This window comes from Ambystoma mexicanum, chromosome 8 (genome assembly GCF_040938575.1).
Source record: "Ambystoma mexicanum isolate Mex_15411 chromosome 8, UKY_AmexF1_1, whole genome shotgun sequence".
NCBI classification, from domain to species: Eukaryota; Metazoa; Chordata; class Amphibia; order Caudata; family Ambystomatidae; genus Ambystoma; species Ambystoma mexicanum.
The window spans coordinates 1263808145-1263835155 of NC_090929.1; positions in this window are offsets into that span (position 1 = coordinate 1263808145).

Below are 27011 nucleotides of genomic sequence, written 5' to 3' on the forward strand. Positions count from 1 at the left end.
GATACACTAAAACATTTTTGGGCGGGCTGTTAGGCAGAATCACCTGCAGTACCCTTTGGGAAGACTACATGTAATTAGGATTGCAAGTGTAAGCACAATTTCACCTTTGGTATAAGGCTGTACTACACAGTAAAGTGGTAGCGATGGCTGAGCAGCCAGACTTATCTCAAGAGTTTAAGTGAGCAGTAGAACATGTTACACAAAGACCAACCAATACAGTGATTCAAGGAAACGCTTACTCAAGGTTTCTCGGTAAAAGAATATACATTTATTTACTCAATCATTTATAAAACATTACACTAGCACAAGCAGCTCAATATCACACACTAATACATCACAAAAATCCAACCGGTAAGTAACTAAACAAGTTTAGCTCAAAAATGAAGTGTGAGCAAAATGGCACTTTAGATACTTAGAAAAGGAAGGAAAAGACAAGGTCATAAGAATAGACAGCCAAAATACAATCATAGGCAGGGCAAAGGGTTCAAGTTAAATACAACCAGCAATTGTTCTCAATAGGCCTAGGCCAAAGTCAATGGTTCAGAGTCTTTTGTGTAGGATAGCACAGTTCTGGTATGTAACGGTTAAGTCTTTGCCACAGATTTTTAAAGGATTTGGCTAGGCGAAAAGTTTGACCAATGTTTAGGGAAGGACAAGCCTTCGTAGATGAGAAAAGTTTCACACACTTTCTCGATGGCCGAAAAGATTTCCGGACCGCGTTTGCACAGTACTTTTTTAAATGAAGAAAGCTGTAGCTGAGGCAGTTGTTCCTGGCAGTTCGAACATATCTCGCTGTTCCTGAGCTTCAGTCATGGGGTCAAGAAAGGCGGACATCAGGAGGTTCTTGCACTGCCCAGGGAAGAGGCCAAAAGCTGTAGCAAGACGTCGGTTTAAGGTGTGAGTGCCTTAAAGTCCCCCTGGTTTCCTTCCCTCTGGCTATCCGGTTTTCAACAGCACTCTGAAGAAAATTCGACCAGAATAGGATGGTGTCCAGGTGGCTTGCGAGTTGGTTGTTCCCACCAAACTCAAGGGAAGAAGTTAACCTTGAAGGGATTCTCTGTCGTCGGAGTTTCAGGCAATTCGGACCTGCAGCAGGGCTTCACCGGTCGTCCAGGAGTTGCAGCAGTCCTCGTCCTTCCTCTCCTTTTTGGTACTTTCGTTCCAGTGGTCGACTCTGCTTTCCAAGTCCCAGAGACCTGCTTTTAAACACTTTTCCCCCCATTCATTCAGCCTGGCTGTCACTCACCCAGAAGGGTGGCTGTCCTTGCCGGACAACCAACCAGCCAATCACACCAGAGTGCATTCAGGTCTCTTAGGAGACTAAGCACATGGAGTTTCGGGCACCTCCCTCACATCCTGTCCACCCCAGCCACTCTGGCATCAGAAGAGGGCTTCAGCACAGAAGCCCGCCAAAGGGCACGAACAAAGGGACCAAACCTGGTTTGGCACGCAGAGACAAACACAAGAAGGACTTTTCCTAAAAGAAATGGCGACAAAAGATGACCAGAGTCTGTTTTTACAGATAGGTCTGGGGCACCATATTGAAAAACATGGCTACCCCTAATTTTGAGCTACGTTGTTAGTGGTTGCGAAAAATCACGGTAGTTGATCTAAACCACTGCCACCAGCCATTTAAAATAGGAAAAGGTAACATTTTACTGTTACCTGAGTGTTTTGACTCGGGGGAAGCTAAGCAACCCCTCCAGCACTGTTATTTTTATTTATTTTTTATTATTGATACAGCTGAAATAAATCAACTTTACAATACATTTCATTGGAAAGAAAATGAAAAAAACCCATCTAAAACAAAACAGAGAATATCAGATCAAAGAGTAGAAAATAAAAAAAACTGAGAAGAAAACAACACCACAGTTAAAAAGCAATTAATATATGTTAAATTGATATAAACAATTGAAAGGAAACAATAAATATAAAAGTGTGGTATCATATTACAATTCATGAAATAGAAAAAGTGCATTGTGAACGCAACTAACTTTTAAAACTAAAATTTATGACCCACCAAACCAGAGAAAGATTGACAGATACATCAGGTATGCAAAATTGAGATGCTAGATATTACACCATCTCTATCAGACCAACATTGCTCTCCTGAAGTTGTAATCCATATAACAGTGCCAAGGTTCGTATTCTCACTTTGGTGGAGTAACCCAAATGAATCATTAGCCACAGGGTTTCAGAAGTGCTAACTTCATTGAGGTCCACAATTGACTTAAAATGTTGCATACGTTGCTTTAGCAATGCACTACATTCTGTGAGAATATGTCTCAAATTTTCTTCTTTAGATTCATCCTTACAGAAACGACAAAGGTTCAATGAATCATTGATGATTTTCCTACACACAAGAACTTGTCTCGTAGGCCACAAGTTTAGTCTTAATTGGAGATAGTCATTTCTGTGTACTGCTGAAGGGGCCTTGATTAAATAAGTCTCAGGTATGCTGTGTTTTTTTATTCCAAATAACTCTGGGTCAACATCACAGTACTTTGTGAACTCCTCTCGAGTTTTAGCTCAGTCCATAGCAAATAATCTGGTTTTAACCTGCATCGGATTTTGGAGGAGAGTGTTCAAGGATACGTCTATGCATGCCATTGCATGCACAACGTGAAGCCGCCATTTCATAATGAAAGTGTCAGTTGATAGAAACACATGATCAGCCAGGATTCCCAATACATTACTATTTCTAAAGGCCAATATACATTTCCTAAATAATGCCACCACTTGCCAGTTATATCTCATGTGAAGCGACATGAGACCAAGTTCCTGTCGTACCAATGGAAGTGGAATGCAGTTTAGCAATGTAAGGACTCCTCGCCAATATTTGCCCTCCAACAAGGACCAGCATCTTTCCAATTGTACATATCTAGTTTTGGCTGCGTAGAGCAGGATTGGTGTATCTTTTTGCAGGTAGTAAGTCAGGGCGGGAGCAACTGAAAATCTGCCATATTTCCCTTGTATAATTTACGACTGTTATATGGCTGTATTTACTTTGTCTGTCAACAGTTGTTTGTACAATTGTGCACCACCGTGACTTACTATTTGGACACCCAAATAGGTATACGTTTGGACTACTTGCAAGCTCGTTCCTCTAAGGGTCCAGATTTTATCTTTGTACGAATGCTTTCTTAGTGTACCAAATGTCATAACCTTTGTTTTCTCCAGGTTAATTACCAAATGATTTTTCTCCGTGTACACTACTAATGCATCCAATGCTCTCTGAAGCCCTTTTGGAGTCTTTGATATTAAAACCAAATCATCTGCATACATTACGAAAGGAATATTTTTGTTTGCCAATTTCGGGGGATTAGTAAGAATATTGGCAAAGGAACAGCCGACATCGGAGATGAAGAAGTTAAATATGGCCGATGCCAGTGTGCACGCTTGCCTGACCCCACATTGGAGCAGAAAGTTTGCCATCGGCTGAGAGTCTGACTTGAATGCTGTTATTAGTGTGTAGATCTTTAATGAGGCAAATAATATATGACGGGTATCCTTGCTGAATCAGCTTATGAATTAATAGTTCTCTCGAAATGGAGTTGAAAGCCGCTTTTAGATCTATGAACGTCATGTATAATGGCTGCCTCCTAGAGTGGTGAATTGAAATTAATGATGTTAGCCTGTTTGTAGAGGCTCTCTTATACCAGTAAGTAGGGTCCAGTTGTTAAAGTCCCTCAATATAAATTTGGAGAATAATTTCCCATGCGCGTCCAAAAGAGAGATGGGCCTGTAGTTACTCGCCACAGAACGATCTCCTTTTTTAAGGATTGGAACAATAACTGCCAACAGCCACGAGGAGGGTAACTTGTGAGTGATAATGATTTGATTAAAGATATTATGTAGGATTTTTTCCCAAATTTCTGGATGCTGTTTGAACACAAAGTTACTGAGCCCATCGGGGCCAGGAGCGCAAGAGTTATTGAGTTTTATGATTTGAAACAGACCGTCCTCCTCCTCAATCAAGAGGCCCTCATAATTAGAGGACTCTATAGTAGAATAAATAGTGTCTACAGTTAATCTCTGATACATAGTAGTGAAATGCGCTATCCAGTCAGACTCGTTGACACCATTGAGCTGAACTGGTTTTTGTTCTGTGTGGTTCGCTATGTTAATGAGGGCCCATATTTGAGCAGTGTTTTTACGTACAATACTACCTAACATAACCTCACCATCTGTTTGCAACAATTGCATTTGATGCAATCTTACCCAGTTTCTGTACTGACACTGAAGAGCACGTATCAGTTCATGCTTATTTGCACAGTTTGATGAGGCAATGAGCTTTTTGTTTATGTGCAACAGCGCCTTTTTTGATTGTACCATTTCTTTGAATTTGTGACGAGGTTGAAATTGGACATAAGATCGTGATTGCACCTTCTCACGATAGCTATGTAAAAACGAGGTGTAATCACCGGAGACGGGTGCTCCATTGTGATAGCTGCTTTGAACATGTTGATAAAAAGCTGACAAGGCTTGAGAATTCCACGATAGGGGCATTCAGGCGTTGTTCACCGTCATTGCTTGCGGAAAGTCTTTATAATTATTATGCGCTACCTCATCCTTAGCCACCCATACTATGTTTAGCATGTTGTGGTCGCTATAAGTTTGGGGGATTATCTTGAAGCTCATTGCTGAATCAAACATGCATAGGTCTACAAATGCATAATCGATTATTGAAGTACTTCCTCCTCTTTGCCAAGTCGTCTGCGGAGGCGTGTCACCCGGGAGGGAGCCATTACACATCAGGATCCCTCGTTCTTTTATCAGGATCCCTCGTTCTTTTACCAAGAGGTACCATCTTATACAGGATAAATTATATTTAGGATTGTTTTCTGGTAATATGTGCAAGTTTAAGTCACCTGTTGCTATGATGTTGGTTACTTCTGAGGACTCGGAGATGACATTTAACAAACGTTCCAAATCACAGAAAAGGTCGTCATCAGAAATCCCCTTAGGATTGCGATACATGTTCAAGATTACAACCACCCCACCTGGAAAAGTGAGCTTGGTCAGTAATATATAAAGATTGGGTGCAGCCCACCAAGTAAGAAGCCAATTTCTATGATTTCTAATCACAACTAACATGCCAGACGATGGACGGCCACGAGGAGCTGATTTGGCAGCATGGAAAACAATAGTTTGGTCTTCCCACAGTGGCTTTTCTACTAGCCATGTCTCTTGCAAAATGATGATGTCATACATCGCTAGGAGTGATGCACTTCCCCCCAATAAGTGGGAATGACCACATGTATTCCAGCTGATCATTAAAATAACACTTCTACTTTGCTCAGTTCTTAGTTATGAATCAGAATGTTGCATTGCCTGGCACATAGAAGTTTGTTTTGGCACCCTGGTATTAGTAGAGTTGGCCTCCCCATAAGTTCTGTTTTGTTATCTGGGAATCTCTGAATGTTTAACATTGGTGCCTAGATTTAAGTTCCCCTCGAAATCAATAGAGAACGGATCTCTGGCCAAGACAAAACCAAGTACAAAGATGTCCATTCTGGATTGCCAAAGGGCATTTCTCACAAAGTTAGATTGTAACCATATTCTAGCAATGGAACTGTCATCATCCTGGACAAATTCAACCCAGTCAATGTCTGCAGATGTAATATCTTGTAAAGTGCTAACTTCTTCACAAATTGCCAAAATACTAAATCTATTCATAGTGTAAGAAACAAATGGCACAGGGCGACACTTGATAATGAGCCGATGTAGATTAGCACGCCTCTTATTGGTAGTGTTGGTGTTCAACTGCTTATTCATCACTTTTTGCAGCTCAATTGTTCTTTGTTTGTTGTCTAAGTCTTGATTCCAATGTAACGGAACTTGACTCTGTATTGAGAGTTGGATCTCGGAAAGGGATAATGCATTGGCACTCAGCTTCCGGGATTCCTGGATGGCTCCCGACTTCCCGAAATAATTTTTGACAGATTTTGCAATTTGCTCTTCAATCTGCCAGCTGTTGGGCTGTTGCACAGCTTGTATTTCAGGAGGCACATTTGGATGTTGATGGGTATCAACAGTTTGTCGGTCCCTTGGCGCATCACATTTCCCAAGCATATCTCTCAAATCAGGCCTTTTTGTGTGATTTTGACCTAAGTCGGATTGAGCCATCAAGGAACCCTGTGGTCCCTTGTCCTGGTGTTTAGCCAGATGCACATCCAATTCTGCTTTGATTGGAATAAGCTTTCCCACTTCAAGATTATAGGACAATACTTGTGTTTGCATAGAATCATGCACATTTACTGACATGAGCGTGTTGCTCTGTGAGGCAGGAGCACTTACATATGGAGGCTGTACATTTGGCACCCCTACAGGGACCACCAAAGATGCAGAGGGCTGCCTTGCCGTTTTAGCAGCAGCACTTACATGCTGAGACTGAAGGTTCGGCCCCTCTACCGGGGCCACCAGGGGTACAAAAGAGTGCCTTGCCCTATTGGCAGCCCACGTTTCTTGCAAATCCAGATATTTTTGTATGGAATTCTCAATTTGTGCTCGTACATCTGCCAGAATAGAAATGTGGCAAGCATCTGGTCCAACAACCTTTGCCTCCTCCTCTGTCTTATTGATCGCAACCCGGGAAGAATCAGTCTCAGGTGCAGTCACTTTCACAGAGGAGATAGACACGATAAGCTCATTGAGAGGTTGATAGTCTTGTATTTCATTAGGTTTTGGATCAACGTTGCCATACTAATAGATGTGCAAGATGGTTTCTTGGATTTGGGGGCCCGTGATTTAGGCCCAGATTTCATTTGAGGGGCTAAACGCTTTATTAGTTGTTTGATGTTTGCTCTGGCTCGTAAAGGTAAAGCTTTTTGGTTTTTTCGATTTTTTTGAGCATACTAAATTGCTGGACCCCTCTTGTTGTTCTCACTTTCTCTTGAAATAGTTTGTAAGGAGCCTTTATATTTTGCACAGGCTCCTCTATGGGGACAGTGACCAACACAGAGGTTCCACACTTTAGGGACACCCCGTCTTCTTGAGCAGGTACTGGTTTAAGTGAACCTACTAATTGAGAACTTGGGCTACTAACTATTCTACTGGACTGATTACTGTCAATGTACATTGCATGCATCTGAGAAGAGACAATTGGCATATCACACCTAGTATCAGATGGTAACAGGTGGGCAGTTTCCGACATAACTGGCTCCTTCAAATCGGACAGGCTTTCAAAATCAATAGGAACCTGCACCGGTGAAGCATCAACAAAAACATCCTCATTCACACATTCCATTACTAGTTTTTCCCTTGACAGAGTAGATTTCTTCGACAGCAATATTTCACTCATCCATTTAGCAATTTTATCAATTTCTTTGGCCTGTGCCGTAATCTTAGAGTCTAGAGCCTCAAACAATTTTACAAGGGTAATTTTAGTTGTATTCATTGCGTGTAAAGTGATTTCAAAAAGCTTGGATGATGGTAGAACCGGAGTATGGTTATTGGATGCCAGAGTTTCACTAGCCCTCCGAGACAATTGACCGTCTCTTGCCAGCCCTGCTAGAGACATATGGACTGTGTGGATTGAATCGCCAAATAAACTAGGAGACTGATAGAGACTATTCCCATCTGTAGTTATAGAGGAAGATGAAGCAAAGAGGGAAATATCATCATCACAGAAGCTGCAATTGTCTTTTCGCATGGCTGAAGTACATTTTGGAATGGAAGGCTCAGAATTACAAACATTGTCAACTGGAGTCACAATAGATACCATCTCACTTGTCTTGGAGAATACCACCTCACTTATTTTGAAAATTGCCAGTGGGTTAGCACCACTTGTGCCCTCTTTGCAAACAATCGACTCCTTAGAGCTCATCGCCTTTAAATGTCCCGCTGAAGACGTGGCCAATTGACCTTCAGCGGTAAGTAGTTGTGTGTCAGTGATTTATTTATTTTCCAAATCACTAACTGGATGCACAACAATGTGACCTGCTTGATCAGGTTGCAGGTCTATTGCTCCAAAGGACGCCAAAGATACGGGTTTGCAATAGTCGCGGATATCACCCGCATATAGCTTTTTATCACTGAAGTCAAAAACATTGGGCCTCATTACACGGATGGCGGTGAACCATGGCGCTATTAGCGACATGGTTCATGCCGGTAAAATACCGGCACCGCCTTGGTGGAAAGGGGAATTACCGCCCTATTCCAAGGTTGGCGGGGCGGTAATTACCCCTTCCACCATTGCCCTTCCCCATTCCCATTTTTGCCCCATAGGGCTCTATGGGAATGGGTGAAGGCGCTAATTACGGTACCGCAAATTGCGGTACCGTAATTAGCTCCCTGGTCCCTTTGCGGGTTGGTTTTTAACGCCTGCAAAAAGCAGGCATTAAATTACCCAACCCGCGAAGGGACCTCGTAGTAAGGCGGTAAGGATTTACCAGTACCGGTAAAATACCGGTACCGGTAAACCCTTACCGCCATCCGTGTAATGAGGCCCAATGTCTACCATTTTGCGTTTCAAGACGCTAGTCGAGGACTGGCGTAATGGAGTGGACTTAAGAGTCAAGGATGTGCTTGAAATCTTCAAGGACTTGGGCATGTCTGATTTCAGCGAGTAACATCGGGAGGCCATTTTCACTCTGCTGACCACGATCTGGAGAATGCAGTAAAGTTGTAGCTGACTTCAGCAAAATGGAATTCGTTTTACAAACGTGTACTATTCACCTAGCCAGCAACGGTCAATCCGTAGATGTATGAATGAAGGCTGGCTTAGCAGAAAAGAATATATGTGACATTCAGATAAGATGAGTATTTCCCAATATCTGATTTAGAGGCAAAGAAGAAAACGTGTGGTAGGCAAAACACGCTGCGACCGGCCACTCAAAGGGACTAGCCCCACAGTTGTGGTCGGGCAACGTAAGCACACCAAAGCAGTTTCAGTACTCGTGTCTTGAAGACCATTTGGCAGGGGCGCAGTGTGATTGATGACCGGGATCAAAGAGAACACCTCTGCAGTCTCGCGGGAAGTAAACGGGTAGCAATACGCATTAACACTTACCGCCCACCTTCATACCGGACCACCATCCAGTCCTAGTCTCTGCTACAACGAGGAGAAGATCTCCGCGCTCCTGTGGGTTAGTATGTCGGCTGGGTATTGCAGACGATAAGCTATATTCCAGCCTCCAGCCCAAACAGCCACAAACAGTGTATTTGCAACGCCCTTCACTCCACCAGGGCTTAACGCTGCAAGGGCGACGTGGGAAGCCTTTTGAGCGTCTACTTCCTGATGGGGCGGGACCAAATCCTTAAGGGCACAGCAACGCATAGCAACGCGCTCCAAGCTGTCTCCAACACACAACCACAAACAGTGTATTTGCAATGCCCTTCACTCCAGCACTCTATAGTAAGATAGGGTGTGCTGCGTCAGTAAATTTAAAGAGACTAGTAAAGTCAATTTAACTTTACATGCCCTGAGAGACAGTAGTCTTTCTCAGGGAAGGTAGTTAAACCTTTGGGGAGTTTGAAAAGACACCCCTGTGCACTTAACTGAAGGTGCTGTGTGACACACAGAAAAAGATGATGCCACTGGAGTTGTTTAGAAATTCTATAACCAAAGAACACAAAATTAAAACACACACAAAATACATGGAAGAGTGGGAAAAAAAGGCTCACACACTTCCCAGGTAAAAAATCTAATCCTTGAAATCCAGCAAAGTTGCTAGGGGTCTCAAAAGGTAAGGGAAATTAGCACATTTGGAGAATTGTAGTGGGTAATTTTTGTGGTGGAGATGCATACATATTTTCTAGGAGCGAAAACCTGAACACAGGGGCTTCTGAGTGGGTTCTTAGTGTACAAAACATTTGAAATAATTGTTAATTTTGCAAAACAAATTTCAGAAATATTGGGTACAAAAGCCATACAAATTACAATCCGATCATAGGGGAACATAGACAAACTTACAGGAGATGCCAGGTCACCAACAGTACACCGGAGCATTTGTAACACAATTCCATGCTGGCTGCACCCAGAGAAATACATGAGGACTCCCTCAACAATATATGGCAGCATTGACCTGTAAAACACATGTTCAACCTGTCATTGCCCAACAGGGCATGTAGGTATTTCCACAGTAAGATCGCTTTAATGCTCGTTGTGCCCAGTATATATCAGCATGCCACTGTAAGAACACATTCATGATGAATATTCCAAATATATACAAACATATCATTGTAAGAACACATTTGCATGCTGGATGTGCCCAATATATCCTATCTTGCTACTGTCAAAACACATTCATGCTGAGAGTACCCACAATATGTCAGCATGCCAGTGTAATTTGGCTTCTTGCTGGCTGTGCCCAATAAATTGTACCATTCTAATGTAAAACCACATTCATTCTGGCTGGGCCCAATATATTCCATTTTTGGCACTGCAAAACACTTGCATTCTGGCTGTGCATAACATATAACAGTATGCCACTGTAAGAACACATTCATGCTGGCTGTACCTACCATATACAAGCAAGTGTAAGGAACTCAAGGTGGCAACAGTAAAGACAGACTCAAGTGATCACAGTTGAAGGGTGCTTATTAAACTGTATAATGGGTGAGATAAACGCCTAATCTAAACCTAAATCTAAGATGGGAGCAGGCTACGACCATCACATTATAATAAGGCATTCCTAGTGGCGGCTTGTGAAATAAATAGGGCCTATACTAAAGAAAAAATGATTCCCAATCCTTACCACTAAGTTACACAATAGTTTGGGATAATGTTCACAAGAAAAGAAAGAATTGTTGACCAAATGATAAGTCAGGATGGTATGGCTGGGGTCTCCCTTCCCCACGTTTTTAGCACGGGACAAGGCAGGACTCTTGAGCACAGCACACTCCTGGGCCTCGCCAGCCCAAGGTTACAGTTCCTTTCAACAGTACCACGACCTTCTGGGGCCAGGTCTCTTTTCTGCAAAGTCGCTTGCCTTAGAAAGCCTGATAGACCATAACAACAAACAAACAAAAGTTCCTTCGATAATCTTTCACGTTGGGCGATTGCTCTTCACCCCTTGGATCTCCTCAACCGGGCTCTGATACCTCTTGCACCGTGGGCCTCCCTCAGTCGGGTTCACTACGGCCTTTCATTCAGAATATCGGCAGCTTATAACATTCAAGAGTTTTAATGTCTTTTTAAACAATCATCCACTGTGGACATACCTCGGTCCGGTTAACTCTTGTCAACACAATGTTCTCGGGTGTTTTATGCTACACCCCGATTCCCAGGCATCCCTTAGCCGGGTTCACATTTGCTAGGTACACAGTTCACTTTGCTTTATCACAATACAGGATTTACTTCCCTTAGTTTCCCATTTGGCATCCCTCCGTTGGGTTCACATAGTCATTCTAACACAGTTCTTGATTCAATCATTTCATCAGAAAAGCGCCGTTCCATTCCCCTAGCTTTCTTTCGGCATCCCAAGCGCTTCTCCCCACTTTGGCTATCAGCACGGGAGGGCCCTGTGTGTCATTGATACCTGTCACACCACACGCCAGCTGGACTTCCCGGTCTTATGATTTCCCATTCGGAGGCTTCGCAGGTCTGAGTTGAAAAGGGCAAGGACAATTCCCTCCTCGTCGTGCCTCCAGGTCTCGCCGGCTTTCTCCTCTGCTTGAACTGCCGTTTCGGAATAGCTGCTTCCTTGTGCGTTTGGCCTCGCTCAAAGTGTGCTCTCGTTCTCCGCCTTTTATTCTTGTTGGGAAGAGAAAGGGCCACCAGGTGTGTGTAGTTAGTGTCAATTGCCTGACTCTGCCTGACCCTTTTTTTGGGACATGTCAGGTAAACGGCTCTGGTGTTAGTCTGTTGTCTTTCACAGTGTAAGAAAGTGTTAGTGTCGAAAAGGGGGGTTAGAGTTTGGTCGGGTATGTGAAATGAATAGGGGGATTGCGGGAACAGTATTTTTTTTTGTCAAAGGAGACTGGGAGTTCAGGAAATAATAATCAGGGGGACGTGTAGAAGAATGACTGGAAGTACTTGGGTAGGCAACAGGAAAACAGGGATCCTGGGCGATGTGGTTTCCCATGGCATTGGATTTTGGGTTCCTAATGGGTTTACCATAGGCAGAGGGGTTGTTGGCTTCTGGTAAGGGAGATTTACAAATAAAGAAAATCTAAAATCCAAATCAGGTGGTAGGGCGGTTGATCTGAAACAGCTTACAAAAGCCTCAGGCTTCGTCCTCCTTGTCTTCTCCCTTGATGTAATACTGTGTCTCACCTGGGGCATTTGTCATGAACCGTCGATTGCGTCCATTCTGGACATCATGGACCCTGACTCGTAGAGGACTGAATTCCATGATCCTTCTAACATGGCCGTCTAGTGCGGAACGCAGCTTACCAGCCTTTACGCGCTACGTTCAACTTCCTACAAAACAGTCACGCCCCCGCGGCTCTGAGCGTCTCAACGCTACCGCTCAGCGTACTCAGACATGTGTTGCCGGAGTTCGCTCGGGGTTTTCTTCCGAGTCCTGTTTCCCGAATCCTTGAATGCTTTTCCTTTTCTAATCCCCTTCCTTGAACTTACCCTACCGTGCCTTTTTACTGGGTCTTCTTCTTTGCTCGAGTCACGGCGTTCCATGTCCCTGAGTTCGGATACAATTGCTTCCTGGTTCCCGGTCCTGGAAATCTTAACGTTGCTTGGCGTAGGATTGCATCCTCACGTTGGAATCCCAAGACCTGCACACAAATCCCAAGACCTTTACAAATCCCGGACGGTGCGAAAGAAAGCATCCAAGAAAGTCACAAGCAAGGAGAAACAGGTGAGAAGGGGAGAGACTTGTGACAGATTGAGACGCCTAAAAACCGATACTAATACAGAGATGGAACCCGCGGTTCAAGACCTCATGCGAGGTATGCAGGAATTGACCACTGAAGTCCAGTACCTTAAGGCAGAGAACGCTGCACTAAAGCAGCTAGTCTTGTCTCGTGACTCTGCAGCTAAAGAAAGTGTCTTGTTAGGTGGAGTAGTAGACAAATACGATGGCTCTTCAAAGACCCTCCGTGCCTTCCTTGATTCATGTTTGGTGCATTTTACCTTCAAGCCATACTATTTTTCCACCCCAAGAGCAAAGGTGGGATTCATGATCTCACATCTCACTGGTAACGCCCTGACCTGGGCAACCCCCCTTGTCAATTCGGGCGACGCCCTCCTGGATGATTATGACGGGTTCGTGGAAGCCTTAAAAGCCATGTTTGATCACCCAGAGCTAGTTTACAGTGCTCAAGAAAGACTACTTGAATTTCAGCAAGGGTCTCAGGATATGCTTACTTATGTGACCGGCTTTAAACAACTAGTAAAAGAAGCTGATTGGTCCCAAGAAGCCAGTTTCACCCTCTTTTGAAGGGGCCTAAATGAAGAAATAAAGGACAAGTTAGCCAGGGTAGCTCGCCCAAGCTCCTTCTAAGCCCTCATGGACCTCTCTCTACAAATCGATTTTCGGATTTAGGAAAGAAAGGCAGAGGAATGAAAGTCAACACCCCAAAAGGCTGACACAGACCACCCATACAAACCAGAACCCGTTACATCTCCCACCTCAGACTCTGAACCCATGCAACTAGGGGCCTTTCGTGGACCCATTACCCCACAAGAAAGGATGCGTCGGATTCATACTGGACTGTGCATGTACTGTGCCTCTGATGAGAGCGTAAGAGCGTGCCCTATCGCTCCACCTCAGCGTTCGGGAAACGCCAGCTCCCGATCCTAAGTGGGGCACAGTTTCGGGAGAAAGAAGTCTGCTCTTCATCAATTCCATCCTTGAACCCTCCTGGACAAAACAATCTTGTGATTCTACAGACATTCCTATCGCCTTCTAAGAAAGAATCCTACCCCATCCTGGCGTTAGTGGACTGCGGAGCCATGGGCATATTCATAGATCATGATTGGGTCACTAGTCATAATATTCCCCACGAAACACGAGAGACTATGCAACCAGTGGAAGACATTGATGGTAGACCCTTATCTTCAGGACCCATAACCCTTCAAACCAAAGAGATTCTTCTTTCAATAAACCACCACCAAGAAAGGATTAAATTTGATATCATAAGATCTGCCCATTACCCTATGGTTCTAGGCATTCCCTGGTTACAGAAGCACAACCCCTATATCAATTGGGCAGCAGGCTCCTTGTTTCTTGGTTCAGAACACTGTATGTCTCATTGTTTGTCACTTAACATCCTTACCAAATTCCTTCGAAGACTCCCCGGAAACCCAACAATTACCAGTTACGGTCTCTAACGTCATCCGGATTCCCTAGGCCTACCAGGCATACTCAGATGTGTTTTCAACTGCTATTGTTCAAGCTCTACCACCCCACAGGCCTGAGGATTTCTGCCATTGACACTGAGCCATCAGCAGTGATACCCTTTGGAAGAATGTTTATTCTATCCGAACCTGAAAAAAGGGCCCTCCGGGAATACTTAGACACCAATTTGGAAAATGGAACTATTCGACCATCCAAGTCCCCAGCAGGAGCTTCCCTCTTCTTCGTTCCTAAGAAGGATTCCAAGGAACTTAGGCCATGTTTGGATTACCGTGGCCTTAATCAATGCACTCTCAAGGACCGTTATCCATTGCCTCTCATCTCAGACATCCTGAAAGCAGTGAGAGGTGCAGTCATCTTCACAAAACTAGATCTCAGGGGTGCCTACCATCTTATTCGTATAAAAGAAGGTGATGAATGGAAGACTGCCTTTAGAACACCCTTTGGCCATTTCGAATACTTGGTCATGCCCTTCGGACTTGCAAATACCCCTGCAATTTTCCAACGCTTTATGGGTAGAGTCTTTTCTGACATGTTGTTCCTCTTCGTCATTGTATATCTAGACGACATACTGATTTACTCCACGGACCATCGAAAACATGAAGAGCACGTCAAGGCAGTTTTACAACGCTCACGAGAACATAAACTCCTGGCCAAATCTGAGAAATGTCTTTTCCATGTACCAACTGTTTATTATCTCGGGTTCGTCCTTAGCCCGAAGGGGATTGGAATGGATTCTTCCAAGGTTGACTCCATTTTATCATGGCCTGTTCCAACCACTGTAAAACTAATTCAATCCTTCCTGGGGCTGACTAACTTCTACAGGAAATTCATACCCGCATTCTCTGAGATTGTGCACCCCATTGTCATACTATTAAAGATAGATACCCCCTTTCACTGGACTTCAGCTGAAGACTCAGCGTTTCAACGACTGAAATCGGAGTTTACACAAGCACCCATCCTAGCTCAACCCGACATTAACCGTCCCTTCCTTGTTGAGACTGATTCATACAATTACGCCATCGGAGCAGTCCTGAAACAGGAACTTGGCGACAAGTTAGAACACCCCATTGCCTATCTATCCTGCACCTTGACTCCCAGTGAAACCCATTATTCCGTCCTGGAAAAGGAATTGTTAGCCATTCGTCAAGCCTTCACTGATTGGCGTCATCTCCTTCTGGGAGCCAAACACCCGGTAAAAGTCCATACGGACCATCGGAATCTTCAAGTCCTACAATCCCTACAGTGCAGAAAAAGCCGTCAAGCCCGTTGGGCCTTCTTTTTTGCCCAATACCAATTTCAAATCCATCACTTTCTCGGAACACATAACATCATAGCCAATGCCTTATCCAGGCGTCCTGATTATGAACCCCTTGAGGACAGAACCTTTCCTAAAATGTTTCCCAACACAATATTCGTTGCTCAAGCAGTTACTCTCCTGGAGGATATTTGCGCCCAAACTCAGTCCTCCGAACTCTGGAAGGAGTTCAAGAGAGACAATCGGTGGAATCTCAAAACAAAGGGCGGATACCTATTCAAGGATCCTCGGCTGCTTATTCCCACTCCTGGGCTGCGACAAAGAATCACAAACTTATGCCATAACACTCTCCATTCAGGACACCGTGGCATCACCAATACCTTCCGTCTCGTACACAGACAATTCTGGTGGCCAAGGATGAAGGATGATGTAAAGACCTATGTCCAGACTTGTGCAGTCTGTAATCAAAACAAACATGACAATAAAAAACCAGCAGGTCTCCTACACCAACCAGCACTACGAACAAGACCCTGGGAAATCATTGCTACGGATTTTATCATGGAACTACCTTCTTCCAGAGGCTACACAACTATAATGGTTACCATTGATTTGTTCATACATATGGCTCATTTTACACCTCTATACAAACTACCATCCTCATCTGAACTTGCTGGGGTATTTTTAGAACACATATTCCGGCTTCATGGACTACCTTCCAAAATAATTTCTGACAGAGGACCCCAGTACATATCCCAGTTTTGGAAACAGTTATGTCGGATATTGGGGATTCAACGTGCCTTGTCTTCGGGCTATCATCCACAGACCAATGGAGCTACTGAACGAGTAAACCAAACCCTGGAACAGTATCTTCGCTGCTTCACCACCAAGGTTCAGGATGATTGGTCACTCTTGATCCCTGTGACCGAATTCACTTACAACAATTCGAATCATTCTGCTATCAAGACCAGTCCCTTCTTTTGTAGCCAAGGATTTCATCCTTCAGTCCTACCCTCCGTTCTCCCACATCCTACCCCAGTTCCTACAGTTGATCCCTGGATTGAAACACTGATCACTGTACACAAAGAGGCAAAGGAACACCTTGAAAAGGCCAGAAGAAACATTAAAAAATATGCAGACTCCAAATGAAGGCCTGGTCCTTCCTATTCAATAGGCGATAAGGTCTGGTTATCCTCAAAACTCCTTCCTCGTCACCTACAACGGAATAAATTGGCTGCCAGGTATTTTGAACCTTTTTCTATAAAGGAAATTGTCAATCCAGTGGCCTTTCGACTCCAACTACCAGAATCATGGAAAAAGATTCATCCAGTCTTCCACACTTCTTTGTTAAAACCATATGTACAGCCCTCTCGAACTGCTCCAAGGTCTACCCCAGTGATTGTCGATAACCAACTCGAATATGAGGTCTCTAGAATTTGTGACTCTAGGTACCGTCGTGGGCAACTGCAGTATTTGGTCGAGTGCAAAGGGTATCCTCCTAGTGAGCGCACTTGGGAACCTGTCTCAAACATGAATGCCCCTCGGCTAATACGAAGATTTCATCTCATCCACCCAGGCAAACCTGGAGGTGCCGGGCTTCAGAGGAGGCATACTGTCATGAACTGCCGATTGCGTCCATTCTGGACATCATGGTCCCTGACTCGTAGAGGACTGAATTCCGTGATCCTTCCAACATGGCCGTCTGGTGCGGAACGCAGCTTACCAGCCTTTATGTGCTACGTTCAACTTCCTACAAAACAGTCACGCCCCCGCGGCTCTGCGCGTCTCAACGCTACCGCTCAGCGTACTCAGAGGTGTGTTGCCGGAGTTTGCTCTGGGTTTTCTTCCGAGTCCTGTTTGCCGAATCCTTGAATCCTTTTCCTTTTCTAATCCCCTTCCTTAATCTTACCCTACCGTGCATTTTTCCTGGATCTTCTTCTGTGCTCGGGTCACGGCGTTCCGTGTCCCCGAGTTTGGATACAATTGCTTCCTGGTTCCCGGTCCTGGAAATCTGAACGTTGCTTGACGTAGGATTGCATCCTCACGCTGGAATCCAAAGACCTGCACACGGGCCTTTACAAATCCCAGACCGTGCGAAAGAAAGCATCCAAGAAAGTCGTAAGCAAGGAGAAACAGGTGAGAAGGGGAGAGACTTGTGACAGCATTCCCCTGAGTATAAACCCGGGTTCCCCTACCCAAATGATCCTCCCTCGCTCGCCCACCTCTATGGTTGGGATCTGAGAGCACCAGCCCTTACCTGGCCACCTGAATAAGGGATCCTCGAGGTCTACTTGGAAGAATACTCTCAGGTTTCTCACACAAGCTACTGTAAGAACACATGTGCATGCTGGTTGTGCCCAGTATTTCCATATTACAGTACGTAACTGTAGAAACACATTCTAGCTGACTGTATTGCCAGACTGCCACTGTAAGAACACATTTTCATGCTGTTAGCTCCCAATATATATCAATGTTCATGTTACCTGTGCCCAAATATATGCCAGTATTGCCCTTTAAACATGATGCATGTCCCCTCCCACATGCGCACACACACACACACACACACACACACACACATGCTCTCACATGCATGTTGTCCACTCTCACACTCTCATGTGCATGCACCAACTTTGGCATAAGTACCTGACACACACACACACATTTTTGTAAATCTTCTTTCCTGCATGCACCAGGCCAGTTTGTTCCTGCCTCTAGCTCCAGAGATTTCCGGAGCCAGCATGCCAGGTTGCATTGCGGCTCCAGACCTTAAAGCAGCAGAAATATGCTTTGCTGGGGCTTTCCTTTTCTGGGCAGCGATAAAATAACACCCTTGACTAGAAGGGAAGCATCTGGGAACAGAATTCCTCAATTTTTCCCCCTCTTCATGCCTGCGGATAGGCTGGGATGGGTTCAGCATTCAGAGCCAAATTGTGTGAAATACATGATTGAGGAGGGATCTAAGTAATAATAACACATTGTGAGCCCTTCAATTTTAGTGCCCAGAGGTGCCTGTTTGTCCCTTGGCTGGAGAGCATTTCCCCTCAAACGAGGGATAAACCTGTACTGTACACGTTTGCTGGGGATGTCTCACCCAACCATCCCCAGCACACACTCACAGTACATAGAGTAATTGGGGCCTTGCTATGCCTTCTATCTCTCATGGGCACTATCTCTCGGCCAATGGTGGCTGAAAGGAGGAGGGGCCCACCCCCTTCACTCTAATGGGCCAAGTGCCACTTGTGGTAGGGGCGGGGGGACAATGCATAGCCAAAGAATGTTTCTATTGAAACAATATACTCCAACCAAAAACACAATGTGCAGTTCTCAATGTTGTCCCAGACCCCATTACCATGTATTTTGTTAACTTTAAATGTTAACGAAAAACCAAAGCCCCTTCAATTCTCTGTGACACATATTGCATTGCATCTTTCCTACTGAGGTAAGCAGTGAGATAAGTCACATTGCATCCCACCACTGAGGAATTTTTGGGGGAGGGTCCCGCTCTTCCTCTGCCCCTGATAATTATAACATTGGCAGGTGTGAATCTCTTCCAAAATACACATTAGGATTTTGACATCTAGCTTTGCCATAAAACTAGAGCCCTTGTGACTGTGGTAAGCCCTGGCATCTGGCAATATTTCAGGTTGCCTTATTCCATCATAACAGTGGATTTCTGGATACACAAAAACACACAAAACAAATCTTCAGTCAGACTAAGGTGGAAAAATAGCAAAGAGTACAGTTTCCACCACACATATTTAAGTAACAATAATTGTGCCATATTTTCGGTTTACTGAAAGACTGACAGTAAACCCTAGAGTGCACTAATAGTATAGCAATCGTTCCTGAAACATGGTATCGGTGGACATGAGCTGATTTCCTACACAGGTTGAATTTGTTTGATTTTGTAAAACTGGTACATAAACCTTCTGTGAATCATAAGGTAAATAAGCATGATTGGTTACATGAAGCACTAGTTATTTGATTTACAGTACACTTAGGCAAGAATATTGGTTAGTGCACCAGGGGGACTTTAGTGACCGGTAATGGCAGAGTGACCACGTTTTCTAGGGCCTTTAGCAAAGGCCCCAAGCACTAACCCAAGGCAACCAGTGTTGAGGGGGTGGTCCCAGTGCACTAACTGGGTGAGGCAGGAGCCCATGTGGAGTGCAGCAGGCAAACAAACAGTAGACCAAAGTGAAAGTGGACCAGGAAGTGTGGCACAGAGAGGAAGCTGCCTGTTAGGGCACAATAAGGAGATGCAAAGCGAAGGGATGTAAAGCAGATCCAGCAGATGAGTGAGGAGAATGAGGGGAATTTGTCAGCCACTAGAGGCAGGTTGTCATGATGCCTACCCCCGGGGACCCAGACCAGGTCGAGCAAACCCGGAAGCAGGCATCAAGTTATTTTGGGCAAGCCCAAAAACCCCTGCTAGGAGCTGTTTGTGTGCGGTCCTGGCGCCTATGGCGCCAGGCTCATATGGAGAGTCAGTCCTGGCGCCATAGGCGCCAGGCTCATAGAGTAGAACTTACCTGATGCAGACCATGCTGCAAGCTTACCTGATGCAGACCATGCTGCAAGAGCTCCAAGCCAAATGAGGCTTGGAAGGGACGATTTTACCTAGGGACTATTTTTTTACTCGGGCGGGGCTGGGGAGGAATACTTACCTGGGACTACTTTGGAGGCTATTTAAACCACTCCGAAGAGCAGCACACGCTTTGTGTTATTCTGCATCCAGCAGAGTAACGCTCACCGTGCCTGCAAGTCTGCATCCAGTCTTCTGCCACGGCCGCCTCGAGTTTGGAGCTCCTAGAAAAATGGAGAAAGAAGGAGAAAAGGTTAGAACAAGAGCAATACCTTTGATCCTTACCTGAATTCCCGATCCATCACGCCTTCGAGCTGGAACAAAGAAGTTATTTTATGCGCGTCGCCTCGCCTGCTGCAGCGCCGCGCTGAACTCACCGGCCTTCGCAGCATCTTCACATTCCACCGCATCCTCCTGCATGTTCCCGCCGCATTCCGGCACTTAAGGAGTAGACAAGAACAGCAAGGTGAGCCAAAGGAATACACAGAGGAATATTAGTAACCCCCCCATAGACTTACCTGATTTTACCACCGGGGGTACTATTCCTCTTCACGGGTCGGCGCAGCGTCCACTGCATCTTCGCCGAACCCCGGCCCCTAAGGGGAAACAAAAGGACAGCAAGGTGAAACAAAGGGACTATCAAGGGGAACCCTCCTCACCACATTAGACTTACCTGATTTTACCGCCGGAGGTATTATTCCCCGAGACTTCATACTTTCTCTCAGTGCCTGAATAAGGGAGAAAGCAACAGGTTACATATTGACATTATTTATCGAACTGTGTTGGAAATACAAATCCATACCAGAATATTACCGGTTGCCACGAGGAACTCTTCACTAGGGTCAAGCTGCAATCTGCAAGGAATCGGACAAGAGTGAAAGTCAGGCATTTGAACTCTTACGAACTACATACTTTTCGGAGTCAATATTGTTCTGGAACTCACCAATTCCTTCGAGTGAAGCAACTGGTTATCAACGCACCCCTGCACTCAATGCAGGATGGAGAGCTTATCTTTTCAAACCATCAGAAGAATATTCCTACGGGCCAAGCAAACGAAGCTAGGTGGGCCAGTCCAGTCCGTCATCTCGGCCCTACGCGTCACATTGGTGGAGACCGCAGCTGTCCAGTTCAGATCGACGCCTCTGTGGGAGCCAGGTGAGCGTAACGCAGGTGACCCAACATGGTGTGTCTAGGAGAAAATGCGGCAGGCAAGGGACATGCTTCATGAAGCTGTCAGCTGCCCGTAAGCCTTACCACCAGCTAAGGCTCGCCATCCAGCTAATCAGATTAGCTGAAATGGGGGACAGGGAAAATTATTATCTACATCTACATCTGAATTGTCTTATTTTCACTGTTGTCAATCTTTTAGTCATATTTTAGTGTATCTTGATTTTATTGTTTTTTTAAATATTGTAATTTGACTTGTTGCTGCATTAATACATTGGGCTTTGATTATTGTCCTTGTTGCCTTATTCTTGCTCTGTCCGTGACCTTAACTTACTGCATTCACCAGTGCGATTTGAATCAGTTACCTCCGGCAACTGCATGCACTCGAGGAAGCAAAAAACAAAAAATACCAGTTGGTTTGTAGTTTTGTGCCCCATTTCCCTAGAAACCCGGCGCGAACGCGCCATCGCGAAGGGACAAGCCGGTCCGTGTAGGACCGTTGGACGTTGGCCGGCCCATTTGGTCCTCGCTCAGCTTGTGCGCTCCAACACAGTAGTCACCATGGGACTGACCGAAGTGCTAGCAGAATTTGAAGCTACGAGAAACCTGTTCACTGCCCAGGACTTTCCCACTAACAGACAGGTGCAGGTGAGTCCCAGCACGCACCTTTTAGCTCCTCATGATGATTCCCTTTTGGATCCCCTTGAGATTAACTGCGATTGCAGTAAAATTGACTCTAACTACAGCGGGAGTACTGCTATCGATAAAGCCCCCTCTTTGTGCATGAAGCAAAAATCCTCCCCGCAGAGCAATATGCTTCCCCCTGGTCACCAGCACTATTAGAGGAGGGGCTATTACTCCCAACACAGATATTTACGGCATTGCACCCTCCCAGGAGGAGCTTAGTGCTGGCTCAGTAGTACCTCAGGATGCGGATTCCGACACCCTAAAAACACGCTGCATGGTGCCGTCTGTTCACAAGCTATCATGTCTGCTCCTGAACAACCGATCTATGGTAAAGCACGCCACTGAGATAGCAGCACACTTTGAACACACGGATAATGATATCTGTGCGTTCACGGAAACATGGGCACACAATGCTGCGTGCCCCACCCTCAACTTGGCTATTCCTGAGGGATATATCATGCTGAGGTCTGATAGGTTGGAGCTTGTGGGTTGGAGGGGCAGGGTGGTGTCCCTGATTTTTAAATCATCTCTTACAGTCTGGGAAAAAGTACGGACAATCATGGATGGCATTGAATCACTCCAGGTCAAAATTGGACTTAATGCTGATTCCACACTTAACCTTCTGGTGATCTAAAGGCCCCCTTCGCTTACCAAGGAATTTTTCCGCTGCTCTATCTAATCATCTTGTAACTAGCCTTAAACCGCATTCTAGCCTTATTGTTATGGGCGATTTTAACTTCTGGCTAGGCCACAAGGATGATTCAATGGGGACAGAGCTGGAGACAGCCTTGGCCAATTTGAGATTGGACCAAAGGAATAATTACCCCACCCACAGCCTGGGTCACACTTTGTATTGGGTCACGGCCATTGATGTAATAACTAAAGACCTTTCAGGCTCACCCTGTCCATGTTCGGATCATGCCTTCATTCATTACACCATTCAGACAGTCTTTCCTGTCAAAAGCCGCAGTACAGATTTGCCTGCTGTTAAGAGCAGAAATCCCAGGCTTCTTACACTGGATAGAATTAGCCCATTGTTGAGCGAGGACATTAATTTCTCATCTTCCTGTTCAGTGGTGAACATGTCCAATACCCTTATTTCGAATCTTGAAGATATTACCAACTCACTGGCCCCGGAGAAGCTCAGAAAAACCAAACTAGTGCTAAAAAATAAACCCTGGTTCTCGCTGGCCCTTAATGTCTCAAATCCTCCATGCTCAAGCACTACCACAAATGGAAAGGAAATTCCACCCCTAGTCTCCTCTCAGCTTACAAAATTGCAGTTAGAGCATATAAATCTGCCATAATAGACGCCAAGAAAAATTGCTTCAATGATAGGATCGTCAAAGCCAAATCTGAAACTAGAGAACTCTTTAAGATTCTGAAAGAGCAAGAGACAACATCAGCCGTAGAGGCTGATTCAGTAGTTAAAGACATGGTATGGTGTCAGAGCATCCAGGACGCTATGGTACAAAATCTACGGGGCATTGAAACCATCATATCTAGCAAGAAAGCTGCAGCTGTAGGTGAGGCCAGCAAGTCGGATACCGAGGTTTTTAAAAGATGTCCCACTGTTCCGGTGTTTAATTTTTCACTAATCTCTTTGGAGGAATTGACAGAGGTAGTGGCCCATCTGAAAACCACCAGCTGCAAGGGAGATCCACTTTCTGCTTTCATCATTAAAGCCTGTACCCCCATGTTGCTCGCAGCAATTCACACATTTGTGAACTCTTCGCTCATGGAAGGATTGGTGTCCGATGATCTCAAACAGTCCAGAGTGACGCCATTATTGGAGAAACCTGCTCTCCCTAGGGGAGATCCTTTAAATTACAGACCCATCACCAACAATGCTTTCCTGTTAAAGTTCTTGGATCGGGTGGCATACAAGCATGTGGCCTTTCATCTTAATAATTTCCCCATCCTCAATTGCAGGCAATCAGGATTTCAGGCGGGACACAGCACCGAAATGGCATTGCTAGAACTCAAATCAAGGCTTCTAGCATGTACTGACAACGGACTCTCCCATGTTTATGCTTCTCGATCACTGCGCCGCTTTCGACCTGGTAGACCATCCGCTGATGGTCTCCAGGCTCGAAGAAGTGGCTAACTTTTCCACAGCTGCGTCATGATGGGTTGCATCGTTCCTCAACAATAGGATTAGTAGAGTCTGTTCTGAGACAATAGAGGCGTGTCCCATTTCCATCAAATTCGGTGTCCCTCAGGGGGCCAGTCTATCCCTGTGTCTATACAACATATTTACAGCTCCCTTCTTCGCCATGCTGGAGCACAAAGGGACATGATTCACGAACTTCGTGGATGATACCCAGTGTTCCATCCCGCCACTAGGCTCCCATGACCAAGATGAAGCTAACCTGAATACAGTTTATGCTAGTATAGAACACTGGATGGTCTTGAATGGCCTGGCACTCAACAGGTCCAAGACCGGGCTACTGATCGTGGGTTCACAAGGCACTTTACCAAGCTAGGATCGGCTTACAAGGGTTTCCTACTGGGCGACGTGTACATTCCCACTTTAAAGAAAGTCATATCCCTTGGGGTTACTTTCGATAAATCCCTCACCATTAAGGCCCACGTGGGGGGTTTTGTCTCAGCAGCAGCATATTATCTGAAGCTCTTCACCCACCTGCACCCTCTCATCACACATGCCAATGCTGAGATCTTAGCCAGAGCAATTGTAGGGGCTAAATTGGATTATTTTTTTTTTTTTTTTATTCAAACCGTTGTTTATAGTTTGATTAGCAAACTTTCACAACATCAATATTCTTACAATCCACCATTTTTCATACAGTTTTCATACCATCATCATATACATTTTTAAATGTGCAGTCTTTTCCAATGCAAGGGTTCGATTTGTTCCCATTTAACAATCAATCTTAAAAAGGAAACACTCTGATTTCCACAGTTTAAAAAGTAACGGTTCCCCGCTCATAGCCCATTGTTTCAAACTTACTTTGACAATTCACATAAAATCTGTACTGCAAAACAAACGAGTCTATTGTCAGGTTCCCTGTTTTTCAGACTCTTCTTCATTTAGCAGTTTTTGTTTTGAGACTACATTATTTAATTGGGTTAGATGTAATTTTTCTAATTGATCATTCACTAGGGTAACCAGGCGCGTAGTTCTCAATATAGCTTTCGTTGAGTATCCCCACATACATGCCATCCACAACCATTCTCTACTTTCAGCTGTATCATGCTCATGGTTGGTTTCAAATATTTCATTTCGTTGTAAATTGAAATAAGTACATTGAATGGTCAGATGTTTCAGTGTTTCGTAGGAGTCTGCCCCATTGCATAGTCTGCATGTACCACTAATCCCAGTTTCCTCTAGGTTTGACCAGTTTTTTATTCTTTGTAATGTCGGCAGTTGATTTAATTTAAATCTTAGATAGAAACCTCTAGCTATGGGGCACGGAAATTGTTGAAGGTAAGTCTTGCGCGGACAGCGTGCCGTTGCAAATTTACCAGCTTCTTTGTATAACTGATATTTTTCCATAGCATTAATGGTTTTACACCAATCGTGGGCATATAGTCGATTTTTGATGTGTGCTTGGCGATATTCTAAATCAGCTGAAGTCAATTCCATTTCATTCAAAAGAGCTTCCATTTTTTTGTAGTAACTTACAATGGAAGTTGGATTACAGTTTTTGATCATCTTCCCCAGGTCTTCATATAAGGAATTGTTGGGGGGAAAAAGCATTTTAGCATAATTTGTAAGTTGTCGCCAGTTGTATCGGGCGGATAATGATATCAGTCCTAATTCTTGTCGTAGAACTGCATTTGGAAGCGAGTTAGCTAGACGCAACACATTTTTCCAAATGCGGCCCTGTAATTGGTCTAGAAATGGATTTATTTTAGCCAGGCACATATCAAGGGCATATAATAGAATTGCCTCGACTTTAAGTGTATAGAACTCAAATAATGGAGCCAGAGAAAACTTACAGTATTTCACTAGAATCATACGCATTTGAGTCGTTAGTATTTTTGCTTTTTGGTTCAGAGTATTTTTCCACATTGCTAACGCAATTGAGTCAGAAATTGAGTGGCCTAAGTATCGAATGTTGGCCGTCCGTGGGATGGAAATCTGTCCAATAGTCCAATTTCTAGGGCAGATTTTTTTCTTTAGGTTATTGAACAGAAAAATATTTGATTTATCTGCATTAAATTGCAGATTGTGAGATAAACAATAAACGGCAAACAATGAAAGCTTCGTTTGGAGGCCTGACGGAGTACGATCAAAAATTAGTATATCATCCGCAAAAGCTAACCACTGGATTTTGAGTTCGCCTAGTCGTACAGGATAGCTAATTTTTTGTGTCCATATTTCATTGATATTACAGAGATATATATTAAACAGGGTAGCAGCCAGATTGCATCCCTGTTTGACCCCTAATGTGGTCGAAATGGGTCCCGTGGTGGCTCCAGCCATATTAACTCTGATAAAATATACAGTATTGGTGTGTAGTTTTGCGATTAAGTAGACAAGATGATCAGGAATTCCCATTGACCGCATTTTTTGCCATAGCAGACCACGTAGTACATTGTCAAAGGCTGCAGTTAAATCCACTGAAGCTATGTATATTGGCCCTGTGTTCGGAATCTTCGATTTCGCAAGTATGTGGGCCATCAGTGTTGCGTTAAGGGCAGTTCCCATCTGTGCTCTGAAGCCGATCTGGAATCGGGATAAAATATTGTTTGTTTTCAAAAATACTTGGAGTTCCCATAATAGTAAGATAGCAAATACTTTGGCAGATGCATCTATCAAAGCAATTGGCCTGTAGTTCGCTGGATTTCTCCTATCCCCCTTTTTGTAAATGGGAACGATAATAGAACCCAGCCAAGAAGACGGAATTACCAAGGACACTAATATTTTATCAAATTGGTGTTTCAAAATATGAGCCCAGAGTAAAGGTTGTCGTTTCAGAACACAGGGAGGGATCCCATCCGGGCCAGCTGCCTTTGAATAGTTCAGTGCATTGATGGCACATTCAATATCTTGAAGTGACCAGGGAATTAGAGGCAAATTTGGAGTAGG